Consider the following 16946-nt stretch of genomic DNA (forward strand, 5'->3'; position numbering starts at 1 on the left):
TTCTGTTCCCATCGGAACTTTTTCAATGTCCGTACGAAGGCAGAAAGAATTTCAGCTCCTCTTTTTACTTCCAATCGGACCGTAAGATAGAATTTTGAGGTCTTGCGTTTCGACATGGCTAGGAGGGTTACGCGCACTTCTCTTGCTTCCATGCCCACATACCCACCCCGTTGAATCTTGAAACAGATAATAATTTAATGAGAAATTATAAGAAAAAAATTTGAAAATCCTGAAGTTTATCAAGTATAATCAAATCATTGTTAACTTCATCTAATTTTACTAATGAAAAGTGCTAACGTGATTTATTTATTTATTTTGTTATTTTCTTTCTTCCGCATGGTGATGACGGGCTAAAACATGAAAAGTCAAGCCAACACAACGTCGTTTTGGCTTAAATACAATTTTAAATTAGATTAAAATGAATTTAAAAAGAAAAGGGGAAGGAAGAGGAAACAACAAGCCCTTGCCTACTTCCATTCTTTTCCTAAAAGATTAATTTATTTTTAACATAATTCAAATAATTTTTATTAAAAATCAAATATAAACCAAACCAACATTGTTTTAGTTGCATCGGCCCCATGTAGAAAAGAGAAAATTATTAAAAATAATCTTGTCAGCATTTTTCATTGATCAAGTTAGACGAATTTAGCAAAATGATTTAATTACACAAATTTGATAAATTTTAAGATTTAATTGTACTTTTTATAAGTTTAATGACTCTATTGTAATTTTTGCAACATGTTTTAAGACTTCTAATGCACATTTCTCATTTTTTTAATTTAGTTTACATATACTAATTCTTTTTTAAACCTTTTGGTTTGACTAATTTAATTATACATTTGTTGACAATTAGCCAATAGTTATTCTGATCAATTTTTACAAAAAATTGTTAATATAGACACACAGTTTTATGTCGCATAGTCAACCTCAAATAGGCAATACTTAATTTTATGATTTTTTTTTTTTTAAATTTTCTTCCCTTTCTTTTTTTTTTCAACTATGGCTAGTGAGGGCTAGGACTAAGTGGCTAATAAGAGTTGTCATCCAAGATGAAAATATTCAAAATTTAAAAAAAAAAATTACAAATTTTCCCACATATGACGACTTACCGTCACATGAGCAATTTCCAACTACATTGGATTAAATGGGTCAAATTAAAAAGTTTCAAATGGATTTTTAGGTAATTTTTTCTGATAAATTGATATAGCACCGATGGCTTTGAAATTTACGTCAAATCAACATTAAAATTGTGCAATAACTATTTGTATGTTTAAGCTGTAAAACGTTTTGTGAACGGATTCAATGGAAATCCTGAAACGTGTGTCCGACGCAAGTTTTAGAATTTAAATGGACGGGATAGAAGTAAAGTCCAATTTCTCATGTAAGTCCAACTTGCACCATTCTAGAGGATCTAAATGCACGGTTGAAATATTGAACAGGAGTCACAGTAACTCTTCATTTCGTGCGAGCCCGTTATGAACGCACACCATCGGATGCTGCTTTCGGACAAAGCCGGAGTCAACCGATGCTCGTCGTACGGATCAAACCGAAAGATTTCCGGAGACGAAACGGGCGGTCGGAGGAAATTCGAGCTCGTGATCGAAAGAGAAGAAGTCCAAGCTGGGGCTCTCACGCATTAAGGGAATTTGTACTGGTAGAGCCCCTTGCTTTTTTGCCCAGTTGAAACTCCCATGGCGGGGCCCCACGACCCGACAACGTGAGAGAACGATGGCCTTGCGTTTTTTCTATCGCTTCGCAGGATGTTTTGGGTGGTCCATACTCGATGGCTTCTTACCGTCGAAGAAGGTCACGCGAGTACGGAGCGACTTGACACCGATCCCACTCGTGCGATCCCGAATTTCTTAATTTATTTGCAACGACGAAAAGGTGAAGTAATTATGATGCAAAAACATAAAGAAAATGGAAACGAACTAAACTTTCTGAAGTCAATTATTCCTTCCCCTCCTTTTCTCGAGATATAAAGATGAACAAAAAGGGGACGCCGAGTTCACACACTTGTGAATGGGGTCGCTGTTCTATCCCTTTGATTTTTGGAAATACTACTTTTTTTGGTTCGTGGATAGGATTGGAATATAGTCTGGCAACGTTGATAATCCGATAAGATTTCGACCATTCACCTTCACATCATCATTTGTCGGTCATTGTAAAAGATAAGCTATTACGCGGTCCATCCACTTACAAGTTATTATTTGCATAAAAAAATCCTATTTTTTAGGGGCTCGCGCCATTTCCACATTCACATTGGCTCTTGACATCCCAATTTACATTAAATTGATTACACTAACCATTGCGAGCTCCACTCTAGATTTAAGATTATTTGTTATATTTTTTTTTGTTTTTTTCATTTGTTTCAACTTTACTAGAGACAAACTACCCAGCCCCTTTCAAACAATATTTATTAATAGTAAACGTAGGGCGCACTTTTGATTTAAGATTGACGCTTGCATTTATTTCTTCTTTTTTGGGTTTTTCCTATTCTTTCTCAATTTGGAACAAAATTGGTGCACCTCATTTAAATATATATATATATAGCTACTTGAGTATTATTTTCCTAGCAAAAAATATAATTATTTTGTTAGTATTTTATATTTCTTTTTTTAATATTAGGAAACAATTATTCAAAAAGTAATTTATGCACAAGTAAGAGGATAATCTTTGAGTAAATTGTGTATAATGCATACATCAGGCACAATATTCAATCTTTAAGTAAATTTATTCTAAATTTGAAATCGAAAAATTCACAGTCATGAGGATAATATACTAAAATAAAATAAACAATTTGTAGAATAATATATTGAAATAAAATAAACAATTTGTAGATAAAATTAACATTTGTTTAATATATGATTAGTGTCTACTCAAGTTATAATAGTGGAGAATAAGTTTGGTAGAAGACAAGCATGAAGGAAATGTTGAAATGTAATAGGTGCGGATGAAGTTGTTTGAAAGTGATATGGGTAAGTTTTTCTTTTAATAAAATTGAAAACAAAAGAAGAAGAAAAAAAAAGGTAAGATATAACATTAAATTAAGAGCGGGAATTGGAAGAGATAATGTAGTTAATTCAACGTAATAAGAGGGTTATGAGCCAATAATAAGGGTGGAAAATGTAAGAAATAATCTTAAATTAAGAGTGGGCCCATAGAGGTTAATGTGATAAGGGTGTTAAGAGCCAATAAGGGGGTGAGAATAGGGTGAGCCTTTTTTCATAACTTAAATTTGTAAATCATAACTTAAATTTGTAAACGTTTCCTTCTGTAGCGTATAGTTTTTTTATTATTAATTTCCGTTTGTTTCATAGAAAATGAATGATTCAAAAAATATTTTTTCAAAAAAAGATCTCATATATCGCTTAAAATAACTAGTTAACATAAAATGTTTTTATTGCTAATAACAATTTGTGTCTATACATTTATTCATTTTTGTCAACGATACAAGTGATTTTGTGACATCCGAAATTTCTCTCGACAAAATAACGAGCCTCGAATAAATGCTTAATGGTCCATGCCACATTAATGAGCTCATCATCGTACTACACCACTCATACTACCACTGAGTCATCACTGAGCAACATCAATTCTAGCTCATTCAGAGCGCATCTACATCACCGAACCGCCCGAACCGCCCCCACGACTTGTCGATAACAACTCCAACGTCCAGATCCATTGTGCGTCGTCACACTGCTTTCAAGTCAACATTACCTTCAACAACTACAAGGACCGCTCAACAGCCGACTTGGACGGCTAACGAATTCGCCGAATTTCCTTGGTGGCACGAAGACCACGAGCTAAACAAGAGAGGAGGACCACCCTTCACTCTTCCTTCCCTTGCAGAACGCCGAACCGATGATGCCACGCCCCTTCATCCCACGAAGACTCGTGGACGATTTCTCCTTGATGCTGCTTTTGGCCACAACACCGTGCCACATCCCAGCTGGCGTGAAGTGACATGCTGAGTCAACAAAAATCAACACCAGAGAGAGAGAGCAACGTATGACTGTGGGAGGGGAGAAAAACGAACAGAGAGAGAGGGATGCCATTACTCATTTTCTGTCAACACCGCCCACCGCCTTTAAGTTCATCTTCAGCCGTTCTCTTCATTTTTGGGTCGCGGCCAACAAACTAGAAGCACCGGAGTCAAGCAGTTTCAGTTCCTTCCATTTTTTGCTCCCAGAAGACCACTGGACCAGCGAAGATCGACCCTTGCCATAGCAGCCGCGCACACCACCATCGTCAGCCACACCTCGTCCCGCCAAGATGCGGTCGCAGTACTCTAGGACCTGAGTTAAGTAGATATCCTTCGTTCTATCCTTTATCGATGGATCGTCATTTGACAAAGATAGTTTCCTAGAAACTCATGAATGGTGTTTAGATTGTTGTTTAATTGGAGGTTTTGACTACGTTACCTAGGTACATTGCTGAGTTTAAAGTAGTCAAATTTGTGGTTGGGTCGTAGGAGCATAGTCGGCCGATATTTAGCACGTACGGGGATGAGGTAGTTGAATTTTGAATTAAATTTGTGTTAGGACAGAAGACAGATTCGGATCCCAACCGACCTTGAAGTTTGCTAATTTTGTGCCGACTTATTCGGTGTAAATTTCACGGGGCATTCTTCACAAAAGTCATCATTTGTTGGCTGTTCTACAACATACTTTAATTTTAGAATTTTGTACTTCGTACAACAAAAATATATTTGAATAACTTCGGGATTCAAAATCTATTTTTGGGTCCTTTGGACTGACCTCTTCCTGTTTTTCATTTTACACAAATTTTTTGGTCAAGAATTCTAACATATGTCCCACGTGAAAGTTGTAGAGTACGTCCTACCACATATTAAATTTCCATAAATTTTTGGTCTCATTTGGTCGGCGAGATATTTATTCTCTTATTCAATTTCGTTTTGGAAATTTTGACTATTTTGGGCCCAGTTTGCAAAAATTATTTGGATTTGTACGAGCTGAATCAGACTTTGAGCCCTTTACAAAAAATGCCCCTCTAGGTCCTGTCTACCTCATATTAAAATTTTATAATTTTTTACACCTATTTTCCCAGGCAACAACTATCGTTACTAAAGGCTCGTGAAATGCCTTATAAGGCTAGTTTGTGGCCTAGGATGTGGGAATTTTTTTATAGTTCATCTAATATCATCACGAGCAAGTTTATATTAGACTAAATGATAAAAATGACTTATGATTCATTAGATGCATGCTTGAGTCCCGTGATAGTAGTGACTTAACATACTTTTAATTAGATTATAGAATTGCCGCATCATGGTGTAAATGTGCGATTGAGAATACCTTGGTCCTTGTGATGACGATGTCTCAGGTTGTATTAGGGATAGCCGGAAGGGTAATTGGGTTCCTCCAAGTGCTTTGGAAGTGTAACATGGTTCCCCCATATGTTCTCGTGACATCGGATGGATTCAAGATGCCCGAAGGGCGGCATGAATTTGTATTGAATATGACTTTAATATTTCTGAATTGAACTACTAATTATTTGTTGGAAAAATTTATTACTTGTATTGATTTGTCATCTATTTTGAAAAAGTTCTTAGGTAAGTTAATGTGCAAGTGATTTATTGAACTTTCTATTGAGGCTTTCTTTATTAGTACGATGATCGATTTTTATGGCATAGATCGGTAAACCTTTTACTTGCTGGGTTTTGGCTCACTAGTTGTTGGTTTCATCTTTTGATATCAGTAGAATGTCGATCCCACTGCCTCCCCTATGGTCTGTTATGGGGTCTTAGTGGACGTCACATGGAAAAAGAACACATTCATAGACCTTGGTTTTTCGAATATTGTTTTTATCCGGATCAAATCTAGCATGGTCGTGGATGATGGCCCCTAATAGGGCAAGTCACGCTTAGTTTTGTCAAGATGTACACCTATGTCAACGAATGCACGATGGATCCACTCCCACTGTTTGTCAATGGGCTCGAAGATGAAGGTAGCTCCGCAGCCTAGACGGGAGGTAGGAAGGAAGCAAGTTTTTGGAGCTAGGAAGATTTTTTTTATAAAAGGAGGGGCCAAGGTTTAGGCGACCACTTCTACAGCTAGGTTGGGAAGGGGTGACTGATGTATAACATAGTGAAGTCAGTAGTACTTACATTTTGAAATTCCCCAGTGTAACAACCTATTGCTTGATATATATCAAGCAATAGGTTGGTTATAGATAAAATATAAAAGAAATGAAGTTGCTCTATTCATAGAAGTCGCATGAACCCCGAAATTACTTTAGTCCCCTTATCCTTTCGTATGCTTAAGGAAAAGCGAAACTAATTGCATTAGTTGTTCTATAGTAGCTATGACATGCTAGGTTCGTCATAGCTTGAGTGATATAAAAGCATAGGTTTAACTAGATTAATAAGATGTGTTAGCAGTTGAAGGAGTTAGGATGAACGCTCGCTAAGAGACTAAATATATGTGTTTAAATTGTTTTGGACAATGGGTGATGGATTGTCACTTATAAAATGCGATAACGATTTTAAGTTACCTGTATATTTCAGTGACATGCATATGTTACTAATGTGATCCTGTTGTCAATTATATGATTAGTGATACTAGGTTACCGATTGTTTACGTGGGTAATACTCAACAATTTGCAGAGAAACATGGTGAGGTCAAGAAGTTCTTCTCCATCGAGGGTAGAAGCTACTATTGCGAGAGCAAAACCTCAAATAGAGCATATTATGGCAAGCCCAATGACAACCCGGAGTGGAACGCCATACACAAAGACTGGTAGACCAATTTCTATAACTGAAGCTACCTTCACTTATTGGTATGGGAAGCCTAGAAGAGGTCGAACAATGAATTGATAGAATGGAAAGAATCTTCCAGTTATTGAACTGTAACAACACAATGAAGATAACTTTGGCAGAGTATCCATTGGAAGGAAATGCCAAACATTGGTGGAGGGCATTTAGGGACACGATTTTCCCGACCAGTACAATCGTAACGTAGGACAAATTCGTTAGGGATTTCTACAAAAAAAACACTTCTCTAACTATGCCAAGGACTGGAAGAGAATAAAATTTGTCCAACTAGATTAGAAGGAGCTTACCTTGGACTCATACGAAGTAAAATTCTTTGAACTTTCTAGGTATGCTCCTTAACTGGTAGGGCATCGAGAGGAGAAAGTCAAGAGATTACTAAAAGGCCTAAGGATGAACATTGGAAAATAACTAGTTCCCCTTAATATCAAGGACTACAATAAAATTTATGAGCGACTACAATAACTAGTCGATAGAGAATGAAAGGATAGGATTCAGATGCCAAACGGCTCTAAACTATGTTTGATGAGACAAAAGGCCCTACCCATCTCAATGACAAACTGGCCCTTATAAGAAAAGGAATTTTGGAAATTTCAGAAGAGCCGGGAAAGGCCAGACCATGAATCAAGTACCATATTGAAAGAACCATGCTAAAAGTGTGGCGGACAGCATGGATCAGGACCCTGTCACGACTCAAGAAGATGTTTTGGATGTGGACAATTGGGCCACATTAGGAGAGATTGCCATTAGGAGAAGACCCAATCGAATGCTGGCCCTGCACGATCGACATAACAACGCTTAGATAGAGTATCTTGGCAAGGAAGACCGCAACAACCGCTAGCACAAGGATGGGTGTACCTAGTCATCCAAGAGGAAGCAAAAGCTTGCAAGGACATTATCTCAAGTATGATTTCTTTAAATGACGAAAAAGCTTATGCATTATTTGACATGGTGCCACGCAATCTTTTGTGTCTAAAAGATATAGATGATTGGATGAGATAGAAACCAAACCTCTCGATACTTAATATTTCTACACCACTAAAAGATGCAATATTGTCTATATTAGTATGCGAGAAATGTAAAATACCTATAGGTAGACGAAATCAAGAAATAAACCTAGTAGTGATGGCCGTGTATGACTTTGATGCCATTATAGGAATGGATTGGCTCCATAAACAATGGGCCAAGATAGATTTTTATAGAAAGATGATTTAGTTCAACCCACTAAATGAGCCTAGCTTTGAGTTCCATAGGGATGAAACAAACCCCTTAGTGACACTCATCTCGGTAATAGAGGCACATGTACTTCTTCTTAATTAAGGGTGTCAAGGTACCCAGCAATAGTAAATGACCGGACTAAGGAAGAAGCCAAACTCGATAAAATTCAAGTGGTCCAAGAATTCCCTAACATGTTTCCCAAAGAATTACTGAGATCGCCATTGGAACGGGAGATTGAATTTATGATCAAATTGATGCCTGGAACTAGGGGTGTGCAAGCGGACTGGATGGTTAAAGCAAGCACCTCGGGTTTACAAAGGTAAAGTAGATACTACTTTGTTCTCGGACCAAGAAATTTTCTAAGCCCACCTCAAATGAAGGAACACGATCGGGAAGCTAGGGTTCCCGAATTCAAAACCGGTTTGAACCGGTTCCAAGGGATTACCCACTCGAGAACCAGATCAACGGACAGTTATAAATCTCACCAAAAATCCAATCCTTCATTCAAAGCATATTGAGATTCGACATCACTTTATTAGAGAATCGGATCCAATTTTGTAAGCCCAACCCAAAAGTCCAAAACCAAAACCCAAATTTGTTCCCCTGTTTCTTTTTTTACCTCTCTTGCAAACTTCGTTTTCCTTCATTGTTCATCTACTTCGAGTAAGATACCTCTTTTTCGAGCTCGCCTTGGATTGGGGAGGACTAGGCAAGGTCTGAAATCAGCGTTTTCCTTCATCGTTCGTGTGTCTTCCTCGCTCACTTCCATCCATCATCGGCCAACTCATAGTCACACCATTGCTAGCTCCTCGTCACTTTATTTCATCCATTGCCGGCTTCCTCATCTGTAAGCTTGAGTCCAAGTCCACCATTGGCGTCGAGTTTGCCACCCACACTCTCACTATCAACGTCAAGGTCGTCAAGGATCAGATTTGGGACACCGTTGGTCAAGAAAGGTCTCCCATTTTCTCTAACTTTCTATTCTTCTTTTTCTTTTTTGAATTATTGTTGTTCTGTCTCGGATTTGGTTCTGCCGCAAAACCAAAAGGTCAACTGCATTGCAGTTTTGGATGGTTTTGGCCGATTTACTGAACCCTAGAAGCGTGAATTTTGTTAGGGATTTTGTGATTGTTGGTTCCTCTCTAATCAGACATGATGAAAGGAAAGACGATTTTCAATGCATGTGTATGTAGCTTATTGGAATTTCGAAGTGCCACTGTGGGTTTTGCTGCTTAAAACTATAGTTGGTGCTGATTTTGTCCATTATAATGAGTATAATGCTGTTTTTAATATTGGACAATCAGAAAACTTATTTTGTTTGAATATGCTTGTGCAAAAGCATCTTAGATCTATCTTTTTGATTCAATACCTTTCTTTTGGATCCTGCAGGTTAGCTTGACATTGGATATCTCGGCTAACTTGCAGTCGACATTTACGTGAAACACAAAATAGGTTAAGCAACTAAAACCTTCACTTGCTTTATGTTTGTGCAGATGACATTGTGTTTTTGCGAAAAAGATGAAATATTTTGACATCCTTTTAGAATAGATTACTGTGGGATCTTTCAACAACTATTGGGATTTACCGATTGGCAATGGAATATGGAAGTTGTTTGTGTAAATCATCGGCGGATTTTCGATTGGGATTCACTTTGTATTTCGGTTTTGAGATTAGAGGAGTTCTATTTTCTTTGAGATCAATTGTTCAGCCGGTTTGAAAGCGTACATGGTGATACCTAAGAACTTTTGGATAAGAATGAGAGTCATTAGCATTTCGATTGACGGTGTTTTTAATCGCTAGTCCTCACAATTTTTATGCAAAACAGGTTGTGAGGTTGCTGTACAGCAATTTTTATGCAAAACAGGTTTCAATATAAATAAGGTTAACCCTAAAACTGGACCGTAAAAACAAGGTGGGTCGAGTACATGGTCCAATGCAAACAAGGTTAGGTACAGGGTCCAAAAAGGGAACCAATTATAACATGATCGGTACAAGGTCCAGGTCTAGACCTACCCACCCTGGACCCAATCACCCCTACCTAGAACTAAACTAATATCAAGAACCGCATATAAAATAACTTTGACAGAACTAAAGAAGTTGAAAGTACAATTGCAAGATTTACTCGATAGAGGATCATTAGACCCAATGCATCCCTATGGGGTTCTCTTGTCCTATTTGTAAAGAAGAATGATGGATCCAAGCGTCTTTGCATTGACTATAGGCCATTGAACCAAGCAACAATTAACAACAAGTACCCATTACCTAGAATTAATAATATGTTTGATCAGTTGCAGGGAAGTTCAGTCTTTTCTAAGATAGACCTTAGGTTAGAGTATCATCAGCTAAGAATTAAAGAGGAAGATATTTGGAAATCTGCTTTCAAGACTTGTTATGGACACTACGAGTTCCTAGTTATGCTATTTAGTCTGACAAACGAACTAGCTGCATTTATGGACCTAATGAATAAGGTATTCAAATCATACTTGGATCAATTCGTGATCGTCTTTATCGATGATAACTTGATATATTCTAAAGGACTAGAGGAACACGAGTAGCACCTAAGAGCGCGTTTGGTAACGAGTGTGTTCCCAAGAACAATTTCTAGTCAGAAATAATTCTTTTTTATTCTGTTATCGAGAACAATTTCTAAGCATTTTAAGCAATTTGATAATTGTCCAAAAAATTTTATTCTAAAATAGAATTGTGTTTGGTACCGTACCCAAAGTTTCTACTCCAAAATTATTTTCTTTTAAATTTTAGGGATAAGTATTATAGAAATCCTAAAACTTGTCACGAAAATGCAATTGAATCCTAAAACTTGCAAAAAGTATAATTAAGTCCTAAAACTTGTCAAATTATTTCAATCGAGTCTTAAAATTAACATCGTTAGCCTTTTCTATTAAAAATGCTGACATGACATTTTAAATAATTTTTATTCATTTTTAAATTTTTTAAACAAATAGATTTAAAAACTAAAAAAAGTTAAAATTTATTTTTAAAATTTGTTTTATAAAAAGAAAATAAAATCAGCGGCTCCTTCCCCGTCACGCCGCCGCCCATCACCGGAGGGGGCCGGCAGATCGTCGGCCCTAGGCGAGGCCTCGTTGGCCCTCGCTCGGGGGTCGGCCAAGCTCGCCAAATCTCGGCAAGCCTCACAACCCCGAGCCGGGGCCGACGACCGTCGCCCACCCGGGCGAGGCCTCGTCGGCCCTCGCTCGAGCCGGCGAGGGCCGACTAGGCCTTGCCCGGGGGCAAGCGACGATTGTCGACCCCGCGAGGGCCGACATGCCCAGATCTGGGCACATTCCCTCGAGCTCGGGCGAGGGTCACCAGCCCTCGCTTGGGGCCGACGAGGCCTCGCTGGCCAGGGAGGGCCGGCCACCCTCGCCTAGGCTGGCGCGTTGCCGGCCCCTCCGGCCGATGGGCGCCAACTTCCAATTTTTTTTTTTTTAACTGTTTTTTATATGAATTTTGACTTTTATTTTCTAATTTTTAAATATAATTTAAATAAAAATAGTTTTTAAAAAGCCATGTGGAAATTGAAAAATTAATTTTAAATGCCACATTAGCATTTCTAACGGAGAAGGCTAACGGGGTTAATTTTAGGACTTGATTGAAACAATTTAACAGGTTTCAGGACTTAATTACACTTTTTGCAAATTTTAGGACTCAATTGCATTTTGGTGACAAATTTTAAGACTTCCGTAACACTTATCCCTTATTTTTAAATATATATATTTTACTTTTTTTCCTTGTTTTTCTTTTCTTTTTTTCCTTTCTCTCTTCTTCAAGTGGATCGGCAACCTCATTGGAGCGTCGTCGGCCCTCAGCGAGACCCGCCTAGCCACCGGCTTGCCTCGTCAGATTGCGAGGCTCACCCAACCTCACCAGTGGCCAAGCAAGCCTTGTTAGGGCTGGGCAAGCCTCGCCTAGCCACCGACAAGCTCGCTAGACCTCGCCCTGGCCTTGGCGAGCCTCTTGTGAGCTCGCCAGACCGATTGCCGACGACCAACAGCGGTGGGCGGCAGATGGCAACCGCGACAGTGGTAGTAGATGAAGAAGAATAAAAGGGAAGTAGAAAAAGAAAATGGCTTGATTCTTAGATTTGTTCTCGGAACAAGAATCAACTTTGTTTTTTTATTATTATTATTATGTTCCAAATATAATTTTTGGGAACAAAAAATTAGAAATTTGTTCCCAGAAACAAAAATTTTACTGAACACGATTTTGTTCCAAAACTACTCCCGAAAACAAAAAATCAAAATCTGGCATTGTCGGGTTGGTTACCAAACAGGTCCTAAGCATAATACTACATACTCTTAAAGAACATAAATTATATGCTAAATTTAGTAAGTGTGAATTCTAGTCGAATCGAGTGGTATTCTTAGGCCATGTGGTATCGGGAGAAGGAATTTTAGTGGATCCAGCAAAGGTCGAGATAGTAGTAAATTGGTCAAGACCAATGACGCCAACGGATATATGATGTTTCTTGGGACTTGCAAGGTATTATAGGAGGTTTATAGAAGAATTCTCGCGACTTACAGGCCCATTGACCCAATTGACTAGGAAGAATGTAAAGTTTGAATGGAGTGATAAATATGAGCAAAACTTCCGGGAGCTCAACAAAAGATTGACCATGGCCTCGATACTAACTATTTCTTCCAAATCTATTAGTTTTGTGATATATAGTGATATCTCCCACAAGGCATTGGGATGTGTCTTGATGCAACATGAAAAGATCATAGCATGTGCATCAAGGCAGTTAAAACCTTATGAATTGAACTATCCAACTCACGACCTAGAATTGGCTGTAATAATTTTTGCACTGAAGATATGGAGACATTATCTGTATGGGAAGAGATTTAAAATTTATGCATATCATAAAAGTTTGAAGTACTTATTCTCCCAAAGGGAATTAAACATGAGACAAAAAAAGATAGGTGGAACTATTAAAGGATTACAACTGTGAGATACTATATCATCATAGAAGGGCAAATAAGGTAGCGGATGCTCTTAGTCATAAATTGGCAGTCGGTAGTTGATAGTCAGCATGTCAAGTATTAGGAAAAGAGAATGGAAATTATTAGAGACAATAGCCAATTTGGAGTTTAAGTTAGAAATAGACAATCTTGCCAATGTACTGGTTGCACTAAGAATTGAACTGGAAATTATCTAGAAATTTAGGGTTTGTTCGTTTCGCGGAAAATATCATGTTTCCGGAAAACATTTTCCTAGGAGTCATTTTCTAGGAAAATGACTCTATTTTTCAGTGTTTGGCCAAAACCTAAAATTTGAATGGAAAATATTTTCCACCGTTCGTTAGCTCATTTAATTGTTTGGGAAAAATTATCAAAAATTGAATTTTAATATTTTTAATTGACCAAAAAAATTAATTTTATTTTTTTTTATATTTTTGAAAAAATGAACTTTTAATTATTTATATTTTTAAAAATCGAAATTTTTATTATTTATTATTTTTCTTTCTTTTTCTTTTTCTTTTCTTTCCTCCTTCCTCCTCTTTCTTCCTCCGCCGCCTCCTTCCTCCTCCTTCCGCCGCCGGTGCCTCCTTCCGCCCGACATGGCCGGCTACCGCGGCTCGACCAAGACCCGGTGGCCAAATTCGGTGAGCTCAAGGCTCGGCCGATCTCGCTTGAGCTTGCCGCGAGTTCGCCGTATCTAGCGGCGAGCTCGGGCTCGCCTAGATCGAGAGCTCGAGCTCCGTCGCCAAATCCGGTGAGCTCGCGGCTCGCCAAAGCCCGACGAAGCTCACGGCGAGCTCGGCGAGGCTCGAGCTAAAACCTCCACCCGGGCTAGCGAGAGCTCCGCCTCGCCCGATCTGGCAAAGCTCGATCTCGGCTTCGCCGGATCGGGCTAGGAGGAGCCTCGCCGGCCTAGGGCGAGGCCGGCGAGGTCGCCAGCCAATGGCTTGCGGTTGGTCGCCGAACGCCACCATGGCCGGTCGCCGGCCACCGCCAAAGAAGAAGATGAAAAGGAAAGAAAGAAAATAAAATAAAATAAATTAAAAACTCGATTTAAAAAAAAAAAGCATAAAAATAAAATGAAAATGTATTGATAAAAAGAAGTAAGAGGGAAGAAGTCATGGAAAACGTTTTCCACTTTTTCCTCACTTTAAAGGTTATTTTTTCCAATAATGGAAAACATTTTCCTTGACTAGTTTATTTTCCGTGAAACAAACACCGGAAAATTCGGAAAACATTTTTTGGGAAGTCATTTTCGCAAAACGAACGGAGCCTTAGAACACTACAATAGTTAGATCCGGAAATTGTGAAATTTTGAGAAGAAATTATCGGGGGAAAGACTAGAGTTCCAAGTTCCTGAGGATGGAATCGTGAGACACTAGGGACAACTATGAGTATCCAATAATGCGGACATATGGAATGAAATTTTATCAGTCACATAGAAGTAATTATAGTATCCACCCTGGAAATATAAAGATGTATTGAAACCTACAGAAACAGTACTGGTGGAATCTTATGAAAGCGAATATTGCTAAGCACGTATCCTAGTGCTTGACTTGTCAACAAGTAAAGATAGAACATCGCAAGCCTACTGGAATGTTGAGACCGCTATATATTCATGAGTGAAAATGGGAGCACATAATGACGAACTTCACACAAGGATTGCCAAGGACATCAATCGACCACGATTTTATCTAAGTAAATAGTAGATCAACTAACCAAATCTACCCATTTCTTAGCAGTACATATGGATTATTCGATGGAAAATACGTGGGGATATATGTGAGGCATATAGTATGCCTACATGGTGTCCTCGTGACCATCACTTTAGATCGAGACTCCAAATTTATCTCAAATTTTTGGTGGAGTCTTCAAACTACATTAGGGACCAAACTCTAGTTTAGTATCGCCTTCCATCCGTAGACAAATGGACATACAGAAAGAGTAATCTAAGTACTAGAATATATTTTAGGGCTTGCATGATCAATTTTAAAGGAAATTGGGATGAGAAGTTGCACCTAGTAGAGTTCGCATATAACAATAGTTTTTAGAAAAGCATCAGTATGGCCCCATTCTAGGCACTATATAGAAGAAATTGTAGGACTCCGATATGGTGGAATGAGGTGGGCGAGAGGAGATTAACAAGACCGGATTTGGTACAAGTGACTTCAAATTTAGTGGAGGTCATTAGAAGTCGACTCAGGATAGCCCAAAGTTAATAAAAGAGTTACGCAGATTAATGTAGAAGACCGTTGAAATTTAGTACGGGAGATCATGTGTTCTTAAAGGTGTTCCCCAATAAAGGGCATATTAAGATTTGGAAAGAAAGGCAAGTTGAGCCTGAGATTTATTGAACCTTTCGAAGTCCTTGAAAAAATAGGGGATTTGGCCTATTGACTGACGTTGCCTCCTAAGCTATTGAATATACACAATATTTTCCACGTGTCAAAGCTAAGAAAGTGTCAACCCGACCTTGCACATATACTAGATCATGAGGTCATCAAAGTAGACAAAAAAGTGAAATACGTGAAAGAGCCAGTGTGGGTACTAGATCGGAAGAAGAAAGTTCTCTGAACAAAGGTAATCCCACCCGTCAAGATATTGTGGTGACACCATGACATAAAAGATGCCATGGGGGAAGGTGAGGAGAAAATGAGGCAAAAGTACCCCCATCTCTTCAATGGAAAGTGTTGAACATTTATTTTCGAGGACGAAATTCTCTAAGAGAGGGAGATTTATGACATCTGAAATTTCACTTGACAAAAAAAGGGGTCCCAAATGCATAATGGTCCATGCCACGTTGACGAGCTCATCGACAGACTACACCATTCATACTACCACCACATCGTCACCAAGCAATACCAATTACATCTCATCGAAATGCATCTACATCATTGAAATGCATCTACATCATCAAGCCACCACTACTACTCGTTGTTAACAACTCCGATGTTTGGTTTCATCGTGCGTCGTCACACGGCTCTCCAATCAATATTACCTTCAACAACCACGAGGACCGCTCGATAACCTACTCGGATGGCTAACGAATTTGTTGACTTTCCTCAGTGGCACAAAGACCGCCCTTCACTCTTCCTTCCCTTAGAACGCCGAATCGATGCCATGCCTCTTCATCTCACGAAGACTCATGGACTTCTCATTGATGTCGCTTCAAGCCACAACACCAAGCCACATCCTTACTGGCGTAAAGTGAGATGCTGAGTCAACAAAAATCACCATTAGAGAGAGAGAGCGCAATGTTGACTGTGGGAGGATAGAAAAACGGGGAGAGAGAGGGATGCCGCTACTCATTTTCTGTCTTTACCACCCACTACCTTCTGTTAGATATATCAGTAGTTTTGAAATATTTAGAAATTATGATTGTCATGAAAGTCATCATTTTTGTAACGATTTTCTAATGGCCATATAACAATTGTCTAACAGCTTTATAACTTTTGATTTATTATTTCATAAACTCTTCATTAATTTATAACGATCATCTTTTTAATTACCAATTGATTTATGATAATCTCCTAACAGCTCTCTCTTTCCTTGTTTAGATATAAATTAAACTTCAAACCACAATCTTAGAAGATACAATATGTTCTCATATTTTTCATTTTTCTTTTTGCTGGGTTATACACAAAAGTTATTATGTTTCCTTCTAATATTCAATATGGAGTATAGAGGAATGGTCTGTTGTATCTTGGGAAGATAGCCGCTGAAGCTTTACGCACCGAGTTACTTACTCCAAGGGTGGAATTATCTTTAAGGACAGTGTTTGCACGCCTCAAACATTTCTTTTTATTTTTTAATCTTTTGTAATGTATTTCCAATAATTATTATTATTTTATGTATCCTAATATTTTTTCAAAATCCTTCAAGTTCATCTTCAGCCCTTCTCTTCATTTTTGGGTCACAGCGAACAAGCTAGAAGCACTGAAGTCAAGCAGTTTTAGTTC

General features: G+C 38.4%; 1 long non-coding RNA gene across 1 annotated transcript; it reads left to right on the forward strand.

Moving 5' to 3' along the window:
* The first annotated feature begins 3778 nt into the window (after nucleotides 1-3778).
* On the forward strand, nucleotides 3779-9704 carry LOC120289394. The gene is made up of 2 exons (XR_005547351.1): nucleotides 3779-7694; nucleotides 9398-9704. It is a non-coding gene; the product is annotated as an uncharacterized LOC120289394 (long non-coding RNA).
* Nucleotides 9705-16946: the final 7242 nt, after the last annotated feature.

This window comes from Eucalyptus grandis, chromosome 11 (assembly GCF_016545825.1).
Source record: "Eucalyptus grandis isolate ANBG69807.140 chromosome 11, ASM1654582v1, whole genome shotgun sequence".
NCBI classification, from domain to species: domain Eukaryota; kingdom Viridiplantae; phylum Streptophyta; class Magnoliopsida; order Myrtales; family Myrtaceae; genus Eucalyptus; species Eucalyptus grandis.